Below are 6,000 nucleotides of genomic sequence, written 5' to 3' on the forward strand. Positions count from 1 at the left end.
GAAATCATAGGAAATTTCACGCACTCAGGATGACGTCCACTCTACTGGTGGACGTCATCCAGAGTGCGAGAGGGCTCAACTTCACAGCGTAGTTTAGTACTCGCCCCCGCCCCGTAAAGGCCAGTGGGGCCAACAGCAAGTATAAAAATTATTATGTTGGTAATAAAATAAAATATATCCATATATCTGTATACTTTATACTTTAATATTAATTTAAAGTTCTATTATTTGCCAAGCGTAGACACGTGTTTATGCTTACGCAAATATTCTTATCTTTCGTCGGTGTTAACTTTATGACTTATGGCAATCATTATTATTATTTTCTGTCACTAGATTAGCTCATGAGCTAAGAGAATGGAATCAAAGCCAAATTCAATTTTGAAATCTCGTTGAACATAATAAATATGTAGCTATGTAGGGTGTAGCTACATATAATGAATAATCCAAATATCTGCCAAACTATTTAAAGCAAATCGCGTTCCTTAAGTCGAATGTTTCATTATAGAGCATAAGTGTCACATAATTTTTTACTGCTCCGATTTTAAATTTCCATTGGAATTTAATTTACAATACGATTTTGGCAACAACGTAAAATGAGGAAAGATGCGGATAAAAATTTTATATATAAAATTTGTGTAGTCAGTAACTGTTACATAATTTTTTTATCAAACTTACGTCTCAGCCTTAAAATTTATAGATTGAAAAAAATAATTTAAAAACTTCATAGGCATAGTAGTAATATCTATCTTCATCGGTATAGTAGTAGGGATAGTAGTAATATCTCACATGTGATAATATGATGTGAAGTGATGCAATGGTCGGCGTAAATTTCTTGGGTTGATTACGTTTTCATGGTTTTGTTCATGTTCTGAACTCTTTAGTAATATACATTATTAGCCGTGTGCAAGAAATTTATTAATCATAGGTTAATCAAAGGCGATTTGATAGGAGTTTATATAATACAAGATCAGTGTGTTCACACTAGAGCGAACAAAGGATTTTTATATTTTGAAGAGAAATTTTCTGTTTACCCTTGCAATGCGTGTAAATGGCGGTAGAAAGATTTAGCGCGCGTGCGACATTACTTTATGTAGCGGAAAGATATTAGAGCTGATGCTTGTCGGTACGTTTCAGGTCTGCGTGATTTTTATACCATATCTCACTCTTTCGATAATATAAGTACTTACTCTGTTATCTATAGGCTGTTATTTGAACAAGAAATATTATTTATATACCTTTCAAAAATACTTCAATAAAATATTGTTACGTTTCACAAAAGCACCATTCAAAGTAGTTAATTTTTATAAAACTTCATTATATTAAAATGTTTGAGACTAAAGTGACGAAAGTGAAGTGAGCGAATTGCTGTTATTTTTCCGAGTACCTTATTTAAATGAACTCTGGATTTTATAGATAATAAATACGCATCACGCTTCACATTCATGACAGTGTGATATAAATTACAAAAGAGAGGTAAAAAGCTAGTTCGGGTGTTTGCATTCGATTCATTTTAATTAAAATGAGAGGAATATTTTTGTTCATTTATTTTTTGTATTCGTATTTCATGAAAGGGTGTGATTGAGGATCTCGTAAGAAATTCATAAAAAAAAAACAGTTAATATTAGTAATAAATATTTACGTAGAGAATACACCATGATTGGTTTTTTTTTTTAAATATTGTCAGTAACAATCTTGCCTCTCAAATATAATATTAATTTCGTAAGAGTGAAAGAGTATGCACGGGACACGCGCTGCGGGATTCGGATGTGGAGACAATTCCGTTGATGGCTCATTCATTCTATGCTGCAACGAGCCGTAGTGCGGTGTATTGGGAGAAAATGTACCACATATTCAGAGGATTACAATCACTATTAAACAGAATGTTTTTTTTGGTTAAAATTAGATAAATACTTATGTCATTACTTCATTACAGAGTTTAAAACAAAGACGTTTACAGCTGTCTGTTCCTTTGTACTTTCAGATCTTTGAATTTATTTGATTGGATGAGATATGTGTAGCTTAATCTATGATTACTTTATTATGATTGTTATAATTATTCATTTGTTTGTTATTATTAAATTTTGTTTCTTTTAAGGCTGTATTTATTTATATAACAAAAGGCAGATGTAGCGCGTGAAACATTATTGTGAAGCAATAAAAGTTAATACAAACAAACGTAATTTCTTAGTAGGCGAAACGACGCTTTTTTTGATAAAACGTCAATAATAGGGGTAGTAATTAAATGACCTTGTATTCGCTTTTGTTACTTCACTGTATTTTTCCCCACGCTACATCTGGCTTATATTTTATAATCTCAGTTTCAACGCACGGAATCAGTGTTTCAAGTCAAAGTTAATCAATAATATATATACTCGTATCTTTATTTATTATACTCTTATGTAATTAGCATTTATTTATTGTGATTTAAACCTGCAATTTAATTTATTATAAGGACAGATTGCTATATCGGAAGGCCTAGGGGCTACAATGAAAGAATCTTGCGAATGAATAGAAGATTGTAGTTTTGAAATATGGGCGAGAAATACTATGTTAAACTTTACATTATTAGGTTTTTTGTTAAATTGGTAATCTATTTGAATCTGAAATAGTCACTTTCTTAAATAAATTTATTTCTAAAAGAGATTTAGTGGACTATCTAAAACGAAGCACAATGTCATCGAAGGGCGAGGTCTGCCGTCGTGTCTTCTTTTATGACCCATATAAAAGTTTATAGGTACTTGCTCTTGGTTTATTATGTGTTAAATATATTTATACTTCGCCGACCTGTGTATTCAGTTTTCTAATAAGTCGGAACAGTTTAGCAGTCATTTAAGCACAAATAAAGCCGGACAGTGCCCATAACACTTTCCAATAATACCTATGGCAATTCGAAACAAGATAGGTACCTATCACAAGATGACTGCCTCGTACTTATAGTGCAAGCTTGTACGCCTGTATAACAGTTATAGAAATTTTCTAAGAAGTCGAAAATTATCAGTTGCAAGGAATTCAAAATTTGTCAGTGGTGACATTCTTGTACCTCGGAAAACACATAAATCCTTGAACCTCATTTTTTCCGGTTTTGTGGACTTTTCTGTCTCGTTGGATCATGAGGGTGAGAAAGTAGCTGATCGGTAAGGAATACATCATTATCATAAGCGATATATATGCAAAAATATTTATGGGCTAGTTCAATAGAAATTTCAATACTTCGGCAATTCAATAATTTCAATGAATTAAAATATTGATTACAAAATATTGTAAAACTTTTGGTGATGAAATATATTGCACGAAATATAAAGTAGGTATATCATCCATGTTAAAAGTTAAGTGTATAAACTCTCTTCATTTGCTTGCTAGTATCTCATTTATTCGGAGTGTTAGTCAACACTGTCAACAAACAACACTGAAAACAGAGAGTCTTTTAGAACTGGTCGCCTGTCTAGCGATACTGCTCCTTCGGAATGTTTTTATTTCTGGCCATCATACGGCTTTATCACCGGTATCAACAAAAAAATATATCATAAAGCTTCTGATGGATTTGCGACGACGACGACGAGAAAGCACCAGTTTTAAAAAAATGTCTACCAGTATTATATAGCACACTACGTCTACCATTAAATAGGCACACTCAATTGATCCTCTACAGGTACTCGTATCCCATAATTCGACTTGTCAGTGACTCTTGGATGATGAATGAATGTACTGAACATAACATAGTATATTATAAAGTTTTATTTATGAATGGTACACTCTGTCCGTGTTAAATTTATGTTTAAAATTTCAAAATACTGTAATCAAATTCCGTATATCCGAAAAAATCAAGGGAAAAGTATAAATAATGTAAGAAAATATAAATATCAGCTTTTCTTTTATATGATTAACGCTTTTAAAGCAGCATTGTGTACAAAATGAATGATCGTTTTGATGCAACGGTGAGTAGCATGATGTCGATAGTCGATACGACATGAAATATAGATGTTCATGAATAACGAATGAAGCGATGAAAACTCGTAGAAAGAGCTATTTATATATTGACTATATTCGTAAAAGTGCTAAAGTGAAACTTATCTGAACGTTTGATAAGGACATTGTTGAATATTTTATTAATGGTGCACTTGATAAATTTCATAAAACTATTTTAATATTTATATTAAATTAAAATGTTCAAATAGAAACCTCAGAAATGTTTCAATTTTAACATGGTTATGAATTTTCTTTTCAAAACATAGATATATACGTATAATGATATAGACATATGTAATGGAAGATTTAAAACAATTTAATACTTCGCAAAATTAAAGCCAATATATACTAAAATTTTGTTAAGAGTAATTATCTGGTATGAAAATCTTTGCGACGAGAAGTAAGCAAAACCGGCTCTTATTCATATTGCTGGATCAGCGCGATTTACTTGTACAATAGCGGAAGTGTTTTTCTTTACTTTCTGTTTGTTGTATGCAAGCTTTGGAATTAACATTCTCTTGTATTTTACTTGCGATTGCTACTTACTTGAGACAAAGCCTTTTGAAATATTATTGAACAAGTTTTAAGATGTGTATAATATGTATGCAAAAGAAAATAAAATATAAGATGTACATATATGTTATAGAATTTTTATTGTGATGGAAATTTTGGTTATGACTGAAAAATATATATAAAGCTAGCTGTTTTAAGGTTAAAATAAAATAAAAGTATAATATTAAAAATACTAGAACCTCAACCTTTAAACTCCCTTAGTTTGAGTTCTTTGAAATTATATACTCATATATAGAACTTTATAATATCCCGTGCAGTCTTTTTACGGATGCAATTTATTAATAAAGAAAATAAGAAGTGAGCTTACCTGTGAAGGTACCACCCACTCACACATATTGTACCGTCAAACAGCAATACTTAGGATTGTTGTTTTCCGGTTTTAACGGTGACTCCTATGTGGTTCTATCTACGTATAGTACGACACAACTTAGATGTAGCATCGGCAAATTCAATAAAACCGATTACTGCCGATTTATACCACCAATAGAAATAGTTCCCTATCGCACCATACGACGCTATTCGTCGCTATAGAATCTCTCGTCAGTGTATGTAAATCGACGTGTGAAATTGACGAATATATTAGGTCATATGATAATACAAGTTATTACGTTTGTTTAAAGATCATATTCACATAAGAAATAAATATTGATAATTTGGGATAGCGTACTTAATTCGGATGCGATCGGTTTTACGGATTTTCCCGATGCGACATCTAAGTTGTGTCATTCCGTCTCGCAGTAAACGTTTTTGTCGATGCACATAATTTGCTAACGGTGATCTTCTAAAGTATTTATTCGGGTGTCATAGTCTAAAAGTCAGCTCTTATGTATATTAAACGCTCAATGTTACTAAAGCATTATAAATAAGGTTTATTAAGAAATTGGAGAAAAACGATCCTTATAATTTATATTTTTTTAAATAATTACTAATTATTTTGCAATTGATAAAAATAGTTATTGAGAGTCTACACCTTGGGAAATAAGCACATGCTATCGGAATAAGGGATGAATAGGTGTGCCGCTTGCCTGCTTTAGCATTAGCTTCACGGTTTCCGTCCTTGTAATGACATTTCCTTGACATGAGACGGGGCAAATGTGTCACCGCCTGCGACGTCCACAATAGGACCCGTCATAGTTCACTGGCAACTATTGTCAGCACATGCTCTTGCTATCATCACGATTAATTCCAAAAAGGGCAGGTCATAGTAATGGCTCTTAGCAAGTCGAGGGAGACCCTCAACAGTAACCATATCGGATGTTATATTACCATACAAAATTCCGCATTTGTATAAAATACACCAATTACTGATAACGTTGGCTCACTATGCGACTGAATTTTGTTAATTGGCTTGAGAAAGTTAAATACTAAGGGCGCTTGTGAAGTGTATGGATAATTTGCATGCTAATACATGGACCCAAAATGTTTTCTTTAAAAATATATTAGTGCCGCTACGGACCAGAT

This window comes from Vanessa cardui, chromosome 7 (assembly GCF_905220365.1).
Source record: "Vanessa cardui chromosome 7, ilVanCard2.1, whole genome shotgun sequence".
Lineage (NCBI taxonomy): Eukaryota > Metazoa > Arthropoda > Insecta > Lepidoptera > Nymphalidae > Vanessa > Vanessa cardui.